Source organism: Leiobunum rupestre, chromosome 1, assembly GCF_980474605.1.
Source record: "Leiobunum rupestre chromosome 1, qqLeiRupe1.1.hap1, whole genome shotgun sequence".
NCBI classification, from domain to species: domain Eukaryota; kingdom Metazoa; phylum Arthropoda; class Arachnida; order Opiliones; family Sclerosomatidae; genus Leiobunum; species Leiobunum rupestre.
In genome coordinates, this window is record NC_143384.1 from 9,130,303 (window position 1) to 9,140,066 (window position 9,764).

The 9,764-nt window shown below is 44.7% G+C and overlaps 35 non-coding genes across 35 annotated transcripts; all 35 read right to left on the minus strand.

The window, feature by feature from the left end:
- Window positions 1-11: 11 nt before the first annotated feature.
- TRNAI-UAU (transfer RNA isoleucine (anticodon UAU)) lies at window positions 12-103 on the minus strand. The gene is given in 2 exon segments: window positions 12-47; window positions 66-103. It is a non-coding gene; the product is annotated as a tRNA-Ile (tRNA).
- A 67-nt stretch (window positions 104-170) lies between these two features.
- TRNAI-UAU (transfer RNA isoleucine (anticodon UAU)) lies at window positions 171-262 on the minus strand. The gene is given in 2 exon segments: window positions 171-206; window positions 225-262. It is a non-coding gene; the product is annotated as a tRNA-Ile (tRNA).
- A 67-nt stretch (window positions 263-329) lies between these two features.
- TRNAI-UAU (transfer RNA isoleucine (anticodon UAU)) lies at window positions 330-421 on the minus strand. The gene is given in 2 exon segments: window positions 330-365; window positions 384-421. It is a non-coding gene; the product is annotated as a tRNA-Ile (tRNA).
- A 67-nt stretch (window positions 422-488) lies between these two features.
- TRNAI-UAU (transfer RNA isoleucine (anticodon UAU)) lies at window positions 489-580 on the minus strand. Its single transcript is given in 2 exon segments — window positions 489-524; window positions 543-580. It is a non-coding gene; the product is annotated as a tRNA-Ile (tRNA).
- Window positions 581-647: 67 nt separating this feature from the next.
- TRNAI-UAU (transfer RNA isoleucine (anticodon UAU)) lies at window positions 648-739 on the minus strand. The gene is given in 2 exon segments: window positions 648-683; window positions 702-739. It is a non-coding gene; the product is annotated as a tRNA-Ile (tRNA).
- A 67-nt stretch (window positions 740-806) lies between these two features.
- TRNAI-UAU (transfer RNA isoleucine (anticodon UAU)) lies at window positions 807-898 on the minus strand. The gene is given in 2 exon segments: window positions 807-842; window positions 861-898. It is a non-coding gene; the product is annotated as a tRNA-Ile (tRNA).
- A 67-nt stretch (window positions 899-965) lies between these two features.
- On the minus strand, window positions 966-1,057 carry TRNAI-UAU (transfer RNA isoleucine (anticodon UAU)). The gene is given in 2 exon segments: window positions 966-1,001; window positions 1,020-1,057. It is a non-coding gene; the product is annotated as a tRNA-Ile (tRNA).
- Window positions 1,058-1,442: 385 nt separating this feature from the next.
- TRNAI-UAU (transfer RNA isoleucine (anticodon UAU)) lies at window positions 1,443-1,534 on the minus strand. Its single transcript is given in 2 exon segments — window positions 1,443-1,478; window positions 1,497-1,534. It is a non-coding gene; the product is annotated as a tRNA-Ile (tRNA).
- Window positions 1,535-1,760: 226 nt separating this feature from the next.
- TRNAI-UAU (transfer RNA isoleucine (anticodon UAU)) lies at window positions 1,761-1,852 on the minus strand. Its single transcript is given in 2 exon segments — window positions 1,761-1,796; window positions 1,815-1,852. It is a non-coding gene; the product is annotated as a tRNA-Ile (tRNA).
- Window positions 1,853-1,919: 67 nt separating this feature from the next.
- On the minus strand, window positions 1,920-2,011 carry TRNAI-UAU (transfer RNA isoleucine (anticodon UAU)). Its single transcript is given in 2 exon segments — window positions 1,920-1,955; window positions 1,974-2,011. It is a non-coding gene; the product is annotated as a tRNA-Ile (tRNA).
- Window positions 2,012-2,078: 67 nt separating this feature from the next.
- On the minus strand, window positions 2,079-2,170 carry TRNAI-UAU (transfer RNA isoleucine (anticodon UAU)). Its single transcript is given in 2 exon segments — window positions 2,079-2,114; window positions 2,133-2,170. It is a non-coding gene; the product is annotated as a tRNA-Ile (tRNA).
- Window positions 2,171-2,237: 67 nt separating this feature from the next.
- Window positions 2,238-2,329, minus strand: TRNAI-UAU (transfer RNA isoleucine (anticodon UAU)). The gene is given in 2 exon segments: window positions 2,238-2,273; window positions 2,292-2,329. It is a non-coding gene; the product is annotated as a tRNA-Ile (tRNA).
- Window positions 2,330-2,554: 225 nt separating this feature from the next.
- Window positions 2,555-2,646, minus strand: TRNAI-UAU (transfer RNA isoleucine (anticodon UAU)). Its single transcript is given in 2 exon segments — window positions 2,555-2,590; window positions 2,609-2,646. It is a non-coding gene; the product is annotated as a tRNA-Ile (tRNA).
- Window positions 2,647-2,713: 67 nt separating this feature from the next.
- On the minus strand, window positions 2,714-2,805 carry TRNAI-UAU (transfer RNA isoleucine (anticodon UAU)). Its single transcript is given in 2 exon segments — window positions 2,714-2,749; window positions 2,768-2,805. It is a non-coding gene; the product is annotated as a tRNA-Ile (tRNA).
- Window positions 2,806-3,823: 1,018 nt separating this feature from the next.
- Window positions 3,824-3,915, minus strand: TRNAI-UAU (transfer RNA isoleucine (anticodon UAU)). The gene is given in 2 exon segments: window positions 3,824-3,859; window positions 3,878-3,915. It is a non-coding gene; the product is annotated as a tRNA-Ile (tRNA).
- A 67-nt stretch (window positions 3,916-3,982) lies between these two features.
- On the minus strand, window positions 3,983-4,074 carry TRNAI-UAU (transfer RNA isoleucine (anticodon UAU)). The gene is given in 2 exon segments: window positions 3,983-4,018; window positions 4,037-4,074. It is a non-coding gene; the product is annotated as a tRNA-Ile (tRNA).
- A 225-nt stretch (window positions 4,075-4,299) lies between these two features.
- Window positions 4,300-4,391, minus strand: TRNAL-UAA (transfer RNA leucine (anticodon UAA)). Its single transcript is given in 2 exon segments — window positions 4,300-4,335; window positions 4,354-4,391. It is a non-coding gene; the product is annotated as a tRNA-Leu (tRNA).
- A 67-nt stretch (window positions 4,392-4,458) lies between these two features.
- TRNAI-UAU (transfer RNA isoleucine (anticodon UAU)) lies at window positions 4,459-4,550 on the minus strand. Its single transcript is given in 2 exon segments — window positions 4,459-4,494; window positions 4,513-4,550. It is a non-coding gene; the product is annotated as a tRNA-Ile (tRNA).
- Window positions 4,551-4,776: 226 nt separating this feature from the next.
- On the minus strand, window positions 4,777-4,868 carry TRNAI-UAU (transfer RNA isoleucine (anticodon UAU)). The gene is given in 2 exon segments: window positions 4,777-4,812; window positions 4,831-4,868. It is a non-coding gene; the product is annotated as a tRNA-Ile (tRNA).
- Window positions 4,869-4,935: 67 nt separating this feature from the next.
- TRNAI-UAU (transfer RNA isoleucine (anticodon UAU)) lies at window positions 4,936-5,027 on the minus strand. Its single transcript is given in 2 exon segments — window positions 4,936-4,971; window positions 4,990-5,027. It is a non-coding gene; the product is annotated as a tRNA-Ile (tRNA).
- Window positions 5,028-5,094: 67 nt separating this feature from the next.
- Window positions 5,095-5,186, minus strand: TRNAI-UAU (transfer RNA isoleucine (anticodon UAU)). Its single transcript is given in 2 exon segments — window positions 5,095-5,130; window positions 5,149-5,186. It is a non-coding gene; the product is annotated as a tRNA-Ile (tRNA).
- Window positions 5,187-5,253: 67 nt separating this feature from the next.
- On the minus strand, window positions 5,254-5,345 carry TRNAI-UAU (transfer RNA isoleucine (anticodon UAU)). Its single transcript is given in 2 exon segments — window positions 5,254-5,289; window positions 5,308-5,345. It is a non-coding gene; the product is annotated as a tRNA-Ile (tRNA).
- Window positions 5,346-5,729: 384 nt separating this feature from the next.
- On the minus strand, window positions 5,730-5,821 carry TRNAI-UAU (transfer RNA isoleucine (anticodon UAU)). Its single transcript is given in 2 exon segments — window positions 5,730-5,765; window positions 5,784-5,821. It is a non-coding gene; the product is annotated as a tRNA-Ile (tRNA).
- A 1,018-nt stretch (window positions 5,822-6,839) lies between these two features.
- Window positions 6,840-6,931, minus strand: TRNAI-UAU (transfer RNA isoleucine (anticodon UAU)). Its single transcript is given in 2 exon segments — window positions 6,840-6,875; window positions 6,894-6,931. It is a non-coding gene; the product is annotated as a tRNA-Ile (tRNA).
- Window positions 6,932-6,998: 67 nt separating this feature from the next.
- Window positions 6,999-7,090, minus strand: TRNAI-UAU (transfer RNA isoleucine (anticodon UAU)). Its single transcript is given in 2 exon segments — window positions 6,999-7,034; window positions 7,053-7,090. It is a non-coding gene; the product is annotated as a tRNA-Ile (tRNA).
- Window positions 7,091-7,315: 225 nt separating this feature from the next.
- Window positions 7,316-7,407, minus strand: TRNAL-UAA (transfer RNA leucine (anticodon UAA)). The gene is given in 2 exon segments: window positions 7,316-7,351; window positions 7,370-7,407. It is a non-coding gene; the product is annotated as a tRNA-Leu (tRNA).
- A 67-nt stretch (window positions 7,408-7,474) lies between these two features.
- On the minus strand, window positions 7,475-7,566 carry TRNAI-UAU (transfer RNA isoleucine (anticodon UAU)). The gene is given in 2 exon segments: window positions 7,475-7,510; window positions 7,529-7,566. It is a non-coding gene; the product is annotated as a tRNA-Ile (tRNA).
- A 226-nt stretch (window positions 7,567-7,792) lies between these two features.
- On the minus strand, window positions 7,793-7,884 carry TRNAI-UAU (transfer RNA isoleucine (anticodon UAU)). The gene is given in 2 exon segments: window positions 7,793-7,828; window positions 7,847-7,884. It is a non-coding gene; the product is annotated as a tRNA-Ile (tRNA).
- Window positions 7,885-7,950: 66 nt separating this feature from the next.
- Window positions 7,951-8,042, minus strand: TRNAI-UAU (transfer RNA isoleucine (anticodon UAU)). The gene is given in 2 exon segments: window positions 7,951-7,986; window positions 8,005-8,042. It is a non-coding gene; the product is annotated as a tRNA-Ile (tRNA).
- Window positions 8,043-8,109: 67 nt separating this feature from the next.
- TRNAI-UAU (transfer RNA isoleucine (anticodon UAU)) lies at window positions 8,110-8,201 on the minus strand. The gene is given in 2 exon segments: window positions 8,110-8,145; window positions 8,164-8,201. It is a non-coding gene; the product is annotated as a tRNA-Ile (tRNA).
- Window positions 8,202-8,268: 67 nt separating this feature from the next.
- TRNAI-UAU (transfer RNA isoleucine (anticodon UAU)) lies at window positions 8,269-8,360 on the minus strand. The gene is given in 2 exon segments: window positions 8,269-8,304; window positions 8,323-8,360. It is a non-coding gene; the product is annotated as a tRNA-Ile (tRNA).
- Window positions 8,361-8,744: 384 nt separating this feature from the next.
- On the minus strand, window positions 8,745-8,836 carry TRNAI-UAU (transfer RNA isoleucine (anticodon UAU)). Its single transcript is given in 2 exon segments — window positions 8,745-8,780; window positions 8,799-8,836. It is a non-coding gene; the product is annotated as a tRNA-Ile (tRNA).
- A 66-nt stretch (window positions 8,837-8,902) lies between these two features.
- Window positions 8,903-8,994, minus strand: TRNAI-UAU (transfer RNA isoleucine (anticodon UAU)). Its single transcript is given in 2 exon segments — window positions 8,903-8,938; window positions 8,957-8,994. It is a non-coding gene; the product is annotated as a tRNA-Ile (tRNA).
- A 67-nt stretch (window positions 8,995-9,061) lies between these two features.
- On the minus strand, window positions 9,062-9,153 carry TRNAI-UAU (transfer RNA isoleucine (anticodon UAU)). Its single transcript is given in 2 exon segments — window positions 9,062-9,097; window positions 9,116-9,153. It is a non-coding gene; the product is annotated as a tRNA-Ile (tRNA).
- Window positions 9,154-9,220: 67 nt separating this feature from the next.
- TRNAI-UAU (transfer RNA isoleucine (anticodon UAU)) lies at window positions 9,221-9,312 on the minus strand. Its single transcript is given in 2 exon segments — window positions 9,221-9,256; window positions 9,275-9,312. It is a non-coding gene; the product is annotated as a tRNA-Ile (tRNA).
- Window positions 9,313-9,764: the final 452 nt, after the last annotated feature.

The window sequence follows — 9,764 nt, forward strand, 5'->3', positions numbered from 1 at the left end:
AAAAGCCACTTTTCCCCAGGTGAGGCTCGAACTCACAACCTCGGCATATCTCGGTTGTACTGCTGTATAAGTACCGCGCGCTAACCAATTGCGCCACAGGGGATTGTATCCAGTAGATAACTGTATTTTGCACGACAAGAAGAAAAGGTTACAAAATCGAAAAGGTACTTTTCCCCAGGTGAGGCTCGAACTCACAACCTCGGCATTTCTCGGCTGTACTGCTGTATAAGTACCGCGCGCTTACCAATTGCGCCACAGGGGAGTGTATCAAGTAGATAACTGTATTTTGCACGACAAGAAGAAAAGGTTACAAAATCGAAAATTTACTCTTCCCCAGGTGAGGCTCGAACTCACAACCTCGGCATTTCTCGACTGTACTGCTGTATAAGTACCGCGCGCTAACCAATTGCGCCACAGAGGAGTGTATCAAGTAGATAACTGTATTTTGCACGACAAGAAGAAAAGGTTACAAAATCGAAAAGCCACTTTTCCCCAGGTGAGGCTCGAACTCACAACCTCGGCATATCTCGGCTGTACTGCTGTATAAGTACCGCGCGCTAACCAATTGCGCCACAGGGGATTGTATCCAGTAGATAACTGTATTTTGCACGACAAGAAGAAAAGGTTACAAAATCGAAAAGGTACTTTTCCCCAGGTGAGGCTCGAACTCACAACCTCGGCATTTCTCGGCTGTACTGCTGTATAAGTACCGCGCGCTTACCAATTGCGCCACAGGGGAGTGTATCAAGTAGATAACTGTATTTTGCACGACAAGAAGAAAAGGTTACAAAATCGAAAAGGTACTTTTCCCCAGGTGAGGCTCGAACTCACAACCTCGGCATTTCTCGGCTGTACTGCTGTATAAGTACCGCGCGCTAACCAATTGCGCCACAGGGGATTGTATCAAGTAGATAACTGTATTTTGCACGACAAGAAGAAAAGTTTACAAAATCGAAAAATCACTCTTCCCCAGGTGAGGCTCGAACTCACAACCTCGGCATTTCACGGCTGTACTGCTGTATAAGTACCGCACGCTAACCAATTGCGCCACAGGGGATTGTATCAAGTAGATAACTGTATTTTGAACGACAAGAAGAAAAGTTTACAAAATCGAAAAATTACTCTTCCCCAGGTGAGGCTCGAACTCACAATCTCGGCATTTCTCGGCTGTACTGCTGTAAAAGTACCGCGCGCTAACCAATTGCGCCACAGGGGATTGTATCAAGTAGATAACTGTATTTTGAACGACAAGAAGAAAAGTTTACAAAATCGAAAAATTACTCTTCCCCAGGTGAGGCTCGAACTCACAACCTCGGCATTTCTCGGCTGTACTGCTGTATAAGTACCGCGCGCTAACCAATTGCGCCACAGGGATTTGTATCAAGTAGATAACTTTTTTTTGCACGACAAGAAGATAAGGTTAAAAAATCGAAAAGCCACTTTTCCCCAGGTGAGGCTCGAACTCACAACCTCGGCATTTCTCGACTGTACTGCTGTATAAGTACCGCGCGCTAACCAATTGCGCCACAGGGGATTGTATCAAGCAGATAACTGTGTTTTGCACGACAAGAAGAAAAGTTTACAAAATCGAAAAATCACTCTTCCCCAGGTGAGGCTCGAACTCACAACCTCGGCATTTCTCGGCTGTACTGCTGTATAAGTACCGCGCCCTAACCAATTGCGCCACAGGGGATTGTATCAAGTAGATAACTGTATTTTGAACGACAAGAAGAAAAGTTTACAAAATCGAAAAATTACTCTTCCCCAGGTGGGGCTCGAACTCACAACCTCGGCATTTCTCGGCTGTACTGCTGTATAAGTACCGCGCGCTAACCAATTGCGCCACAGGGGATTGTATCAAGTAGATAACTGTATTTTGAACGACAAGAAGAAAAGTTTACAAAATCGAAAAATTACTCTTCCCCAGGTGAGGCTCGAACTCACAACCTCGGCATTTCTCGGCTGTACTACTGTATAAGTACCGCGCGCTAACCAATTGCGCCACAGGGAATTGTATCAAGTAGATAACTGTATTTTGAACGACAAGAAGAAAAGTTTACAAAATCGAAAAATTACTCTTCCCCAGGTGAGGCTCGAACTCACAGACTCGGCATTTCTCGACTGTACTGCTGTATAAGTACCGCGCGCTAACCAATTGCGCCACAGGGGATTGTGTCAAGTAGATAACTGTATTTTGAACGACAAGAAGAAAAGTTTACCAAATCGAAAAATTACTCTTCCCCAGGTGAGGCTCGAACTCACAACCTCGGCATTTCTCGGCTGTACTGCTGTATAAGTACCGCGCGCAAACCAATTGCGCCACAGGGGATTGTACCAAGCAGATAACTGTATTTTGCACGACAAGAAGAAAAGGTTACAAAATCGAAAAGGTACTTTTCCCCAGGTTAGGCTCGAACTCACAAACTCGGTTTTCTCGGCTGTACTGCTGTATAAGTACCGCGCGCTAACCAATTGCGCCACAGGGGATTGTATCAAGTAGATAACTGTATTTTGCACGACAAGAAGAAAAGGTTACAAAATCGAAAAGGTACTTTTCCCCAGGTGAGGCTCGAACTCACAGACTCGGCATTTCTCGGCTGTACTGCTGTATAAGTACCGCGCGCTAACCAATTGCGCCACAGGGGATTGTTTCAAGCAGATAACTGTATTTTGCAAGACAAGAAGAAAAGGTTACAAAATCGATAAATTACTCTTCCCCAGGTGAGGGTCGAACTCACAACCTCGGCATTTCTCGGCTGTACTGCTGTATAAGTACCGCGCGCTAACCAATTGCGCCACAGGGGATTGTATCAAGTAGATAACTGTATTTTGAACGACAAGAAGAAAAGTTTACAAAATCGAAAAATCACTCTTCCCCAGGTGAGGCTCGAACTCACAACCTCGGCATTTCTCGGCTGTACTGCTGTATAATTACCGCGCGCTAACCAATTGCGCCACAGGGGATTGTATCATGTAGATAACTGTATTTTGAACGACAAGAAGAAAAGTTTACAAAATCGAAAAATTACTCTCCCCCAGGTGAGGCTCGATCTCACAACCACGGCATTTCTCGGCTGTACTGCTGTATAAGTAACGCGCGCTAACCAATTGCGCCACAGGGGATTGTATCAAGTAGATAACTGTATTTTGAACGACAAGAAGAAAAGGTTACAAAATCGAAAAGGTACTTTTCCCCAGGTTAGGCTCGAACCTCACAAACTCGGTTTTCTCGGCTGTACTGCTGTATAAGTACCGCGCGCTAACCAATTGCGCCACAGGGGATTGTATAAAGTAGATAACTGTATTTTGAACGACAAGAAGAAAAGGTTACAAAATCGAAAAGGTACTTTTCCAAAGGTTAGGCTCGAACTCACAAACTCGGTTTTCTCGGCTGTACTGCTGTATAAGTACCGCGCGCTAACCAATTGCGCCACAGGGGATTGTATAAAGTAGATAACTGTATTTTGAACGACAAGAAGAAAAGGTTACAAAATCGAAAAGGTACTTTTCCCCAGGTTAGGCTCGAACTCACAAACTCGGTTTTCTCGGCTGTACTGCTGTATAAGTACCGCGCGCTAACCAATTGCGCCACAGGGGATTGTATCAAGTAGATAACTGTATTTTGAACGACAAGAAGAAAAGGTTACAAAATCGAAAAGGTACTTTTCCCCAGGTTAGGCTCGAACTCACAAACTCGGTTTTCTCGGCTGTACTGCTGTATAAGTACCGCGCGCTAACCAATTGCGCCGCAGGGGATTGTATAAAGTAGATAACTGTATTTTGAACGACAAGAAGAAAAGGTTACAAAATTGAAAAGGTACTTTTCCCCAGGTGAGGGTCGAACTCACAACCTCGGCATTTCTCGGCTGTACTGCTGTATAAGTACCGCGCGCTAACCAACTGCGCCACAGGGGATTGTATCAAGTAGATAACTGTATTTTGAACGACAAGAAGAAAAGGTTACAAAATCGAAAAATCACTCTTCCCCAGGTGAGGCTCGAACTCACAACCTCGGCATTTCTCGGCTGTGCTGCTGTATAAATACCGCGCGCTAACCAATTGCGCCACAGGGGATTGTATCAAGTAGATAACTGTATTTTGCACGACAAGAAGAAAAGGTTACAAAATCGAAAAGGTACTTTTCCCCAGGTTAGGCTCGAACTCACAAACTCGGTTTTCTCGGCTGTACTGCTGTATAAGTACCGCGCGCTAACCAATTGCGCCACAGGGGATTGTATCAAGTAGATAACTGTATTTTGCACGACAAGAAGAAAAGGTTACAAAATCGAAAAGGTACTTTTCCCCAGGTGAGGGTCGAACTCACAACCTCGGCATTTCTCGGCTGTACTGCTGTTTAAGTACCGCGCGCTAACCAATTGCGCCACAGGGGATTGTATCAAGTAGATAACTGTATTTTGCACGACAAGAAGAAAAGTTTACAAAATCGAAAAATCACTCTTCCCCAGGTGAGGCTCGAACTCACAACCTCGGCATTTCACGGCTGTACTGCTGTATAAGTACCGCGCGCTAACCAATTGCGCCACAGGGGATTGTATCAAGCAGATAACTGTGTTTTGCACGACAAGAAGAAAAGTTTACAAAATCGAAAAATCACTCTTCCCCAGGTGAGGCTCGAACTCACAACCTCGGCATTTCTCGGCTGTACTGCTGTATAAGTACCGCGCCCTAACCAATTGCGCCACAGGGGATTGTATCAAGTAGATAACTGTATTTTGAACGACAAGAAGAAAAGTTTACAAAATCGAAAAATTACTCTTCCCCAGGTGGGGCTCGAACTCACAACCTCGGCATTTCTCGGCTGTACTGCTGTATAAGTACCGCGCGCTAACCAATTGCGCCACAGGGGATTGTATCAAGTAGATAACTGTATTTTGAACGACAAGAAGAAAAGTTTACAAAATCGAAAAATTACTCTTCCCCAGGTGAGGCTCGAACTCACAACCTCGGCATTTCTCGGCTGTACTACTGTATAAGTACCGCGCGCTAACCAATTGCGCCACAGGGAATTGTATCAAGTAGATAACTGTATTTTGAACGACAAGAAGAAAAGTTTACAAAATCGAAAAATTACTCTTCCCCAGGTGAGGCTCGAACTCACAGACTCGGCATTTCTCGACTGTACTGCTGTATAAGTACCGCGCGCTAACCAATTGCGCCACAGGGGATTGTGTCAAGTAGATAACTGTATTTTGAACGACAAGAAGAAAAGTTTACCAAATCGAAAAATTACTCTTCCCCAGGTGAGGCTCGAACTCACAACCTCGGCATTTCTCGGCTGTACTGCTGTATAAGTACCGCGCGCAAACCAATTGCGCCACAGGGGATTGTACCAAGCAGATAACTGTATTTTGCACGACAAGAAGAAAAGGTTACAAAATCGAAAAGGTACTTTTCCCCAGGTTAGGCTCGAACTCACAAACTCGGTTTTCTCGGCTGTACTGCTGTATAAGTACCGCGCGCTAACCAATTGCGCCACAGGGGATTGTATCAAGTAGATAACTGTATTTTGCACGACAAGAAGAAAAGGTTACAAAATCGAAAAGGTACTTTTCCCCAGGTGAGGCTCGAACTCACAGTTTCGGCATTTCTCGGCTGTACTGCTGTATAAGTACCGCGCGCTAACCAATTGCGCCACAGGGGATTGTTTCAAGCAGATAACTGTATTTTGCAAGACAAGAAGAAAAGGTTACAAAATCGATAAATTACTCTTCCCCAGGTGAGGGTCGAACTCACAACCTCGGCATTTCTCGGCTGTACTGCTGTATAAGTACCGCGCGCTAACCAATTGCGCCACAGGGGATTGTATCAAGTAGATAACTGTATTTTGAACGACAAGAAGAAAAGTTTACAAAATCGAAAAATCACTCTTCCCCAGGTGAGGCTCGAACTCACAACCTCGGCATTTCTCGGCTGTACTGCTGTATAATTACCGCGCGCTAACCAATTGCGCCACAGGGGATTGTATCATGTAGATAACTGTATTTTGAACGACAAGAAGAAAAGTTTACAAAATCGAAAAATTACTCTCCCCCAGGTGAGGCTCGATCTCACAACCACGGCATTTCTCGGCTGTACTGCTGTATAAGTAACGCGCGCTAACCAATTGCGCCACAGGGGATTGTATCAAGTAGATAACTGTATTTTGAACGACAAGAAGAAAAGGTTACAAAATCGAAAAGGTACTTTTCCCCAGGTTAGGCTCGAACCTCACAAACTCGGTTTTCTCGGCTGTACTGCTGTATAAGTACCGCGCGCTAACCAATTGCGCCACAGGGGATTGTATAAAGTAGATAACTGTATTTTGAACGACAAGAAGAAAAGGTTACAAAATCGAAAAGGTACTTTTCCAAAGGTTAGGCTCGAACTCACAAACTCGGTTTTCTCGGCTGTACTGCTGTATAAGTACCGCGCGCTAACCAATTGCGCCACAGGGGATTGTATAAAGTAGATAACTGTATTTTGAACGACAAGAAGAAAAGGTTACAAAATCGAAAAGGTACTTTTCCCCAGGTTAGGCTCGAACTCACAAACTCGGTTTTCTCGGCTGTACTGCTGTATAAGTACCGCGCGCTAACCAATTGCGCCACAGGGGATTGTATCAAGTAGATAACTGTATTTTGAACGACAAGAAGAAAAGGTTACAAAATCGAAAAGGTACTTTTCCCCAGGTTAGGCTCGAACTCACAAACTCGGTTTTCTCGGCTGTACTGCTGTATAAGTACCGCGCGCTAACCAATTGCGCCGCAGGGGATTGTATAAAGTAGATAACTGTATTTTGAACGACAAGAAGAAAAGGTTACAAAATTGAAAAGGTACTTTTCCCCAGGTGAGGGTCGAACTCACAACCTCGGCATTTCTCGGCTGTACTGCTGTATAAGTACCGCGCGCTAACCAACTGCGCCACAGGGGATTGTATCAAGTAGATAACTGTATTTTGAACGACAAGAAGAAAAGGTTACAAAATCGAAAAATCACTCTTCCCCAGGTGAGGCTCGAACTCACAACCTCGGCATTTCTCGGCTGTGCTGCTGTATAAATACCGCGCGCTAACCAATTGCGCCACAGGGGATTGTATCAAGTAGATAACTGTATTTTGCACGACAAGAAGAAAAGGTTACAAAATCGAAAAGGTACTTTTCCCCAGGTTAGGCTCGAACTCACAAACTCGGTTTTCTCGGCTGTACTGCTGTATAAGTACCGCGCGCTAACCAATTGCGCCACAGGGGATTGTATCAAGTAGATAACTGTATTTTGCACGACAAGAAGAAAAGGTTACAAAATCGAAAAGGTACTTTTCCCCAGGTGAGGGTCGAACTCACAACCTCGGCATTTCTCGGCTGTACTGCTGTTTAAGTACCGCGCGCTAACCAATTGCGCCACAGGGGATTGTATCAAGTAGATAACTGTATTTTGCACGACAAGAAGAAAAGTTTACAAAATCGAAAAATCACTCTTCCCCAGGTGAGGCTCGAACTCACAACCTCGGCATTTCACGGCTGTACTGCTGTATAAGTACCGCGCGCTAACCAATTGCGCCACAGGGGATTGTATCAAGTAGATAACTGTATTTTGCACGACAAGAAGAAAAGGTTACAAAATCGAAAAGGTACTTTTCACCAGGTGAGGCTCGAACTCACAGACTCGGCATTTCTCGGCTGTACTGCTGTATAAGTACCGCGCGCTAACCAATTGCGCCACAGGGGATTGTATCAAGTAGATAACTGTATTTTGCACGACAAGAAGAAAAGTTTACAAAATCGAAAAATCACTCTTCCCCAGGTGAGGCTCGAACTCACAACCTCGCCATTTCTCGGCTGTACTGCTGTATAAGTACCGCGCGCTAACCAATTGCGCCACAGGGGATTGTATCAAGTAGATAACTGTATTTTGAACGACAAGAAGAAAAGGTTACAAAATCGAAAATCACTCTTCCCCAGGTGAGGCTCGAACTCACAACCTTGGCATTTCTCGACTGTACTGTTGTATAAGTACCGCGCGCTAACCAATTGCGCCACAGGGGATTGTATCAAGTAGATAACTGTATTTTGCACGACAAGAAGAAAAGGTTACAAAATCGAAAAGGTACTTTTCCCCAGGTGAGGGTCGAACTCACAACCACGGCATTTCTCGGCTGTACTGCTGTATAAGTACCGCGCGCTAACCAATTGCGCCACAGGGGATTGTATAAAGTAGATAACTGTATTTTGAACGACAAGAAGAAAAGTTTACAAAATCGAAAAATTACTCTTCCCCAGGTGAGGCTCGAACTCACAGACTCGGCATTTCTCGGCTGCACTGCTGTATAAGTACCGCGCGCTAACCAATTGCGCCACAGGGGATTGTGTCATGTAGATAACTGTATTTTGCACGACAAGAAGAAAAGTTTAAAAAATCGAAAAGGTACTTTTCCCCAGGTTAGGCTCGAACTCACACACTCGGTTTTCTCGGCTGTACTGCTGTATAAGTACCGCGCGCTAACCAATTGCGCCACAGGGGATTGTATCAAGTAGATAACTGTATTTTGCACGACAAGAAGAAAAGGTTACAAAATCGAAAAGGTACTTTTCACCAGGTGAGGCTCGAACTCACAGACTCGGCATTTCTCGGCTGTACTGCTGTATAAGTACCGCGCGCTAACCAATTGCGCCACAGGGGATTGTATCAAGTAGATAACTGTATTTTGCACGACAAGAAGAAAAGTTTACAAAATCGAAAAATCACTCTTCCCCAGGTGAGGCTCGAACTCACAACCTCGCCATTTCTCGGCTGTACTGCTGTATAAGTACCGCGCGCTAACCAATTGCGCCACAGGGGATTGTATCAAGTAGATAACTGTATTTTGAACGACAAGAAGAAAAGGTTACAAAATCGAAAATCACTCTTCCCCAGGTGAGGCTCGAACTCACAACCTTGGCATTTCTCGACTGTACTGTTGTATAAGTACCGCGCGCTAACCAATTGCGCCACAGGGGATTGTATCAAGTAGATAACTGTATTTTGCACGACAAGAAGAAAAGGTTACAAAATCGAAAAGGTACTTTTCCCCAGGTGAGGGTCGAACTCACAACCACGGCATTTCTCGGCTGTACTGCTGTATAAGTACCGCGCGCTAACCAATTGCGCCACAGGGGATTGTATAAAGTAGATAACTGTATTTTGAACGACAAGAAGAAAAGTTTACAAAATCGAAAAATTACTCTTCCCCAGGTGAGGCTCGAACTCACAGACTCGGCATTTCTCGGCTGCACTGCTGTATAAGTACCGCGCGCTAACCAATTGCGCCACAGGGGATTGTGTCATGTAGATAACTGTATTTTGCACGACAAGAAGAAAAGTTTAAAAAATCGAAAAGGTACTTTTCCCCAGGTTAGGCTCGAACTCACACACTCGGTTTTCTCGGCTGTACTGCTGTATAAGTACCGCGCGCTAACCAATTGCGCCACAGGGGATTGTATAAAGTAGATAACTGTATTTTGAACGACAAGAAGAAAAGGTTACAAAATCGAAAAGGTACTTTTCCCCAGGTTAGGCTCGAGCTCACAAACTCGGTTTTCTCGGCTGTACTGCTGTATAAGTACCGCGCGCTAACCAATTGCGCCACAGGGGATTGTATAAAGTAGATAACTGTATTTTGAACGACAAGAAGAAAAGGTTACAAAATCGAAAAGGTACTTTTCCCCAGGTGAGGGTCGAACTCACAACCTCGGCATTTCTCGGCTGTACTGCTGTATAAGTACCGCTAG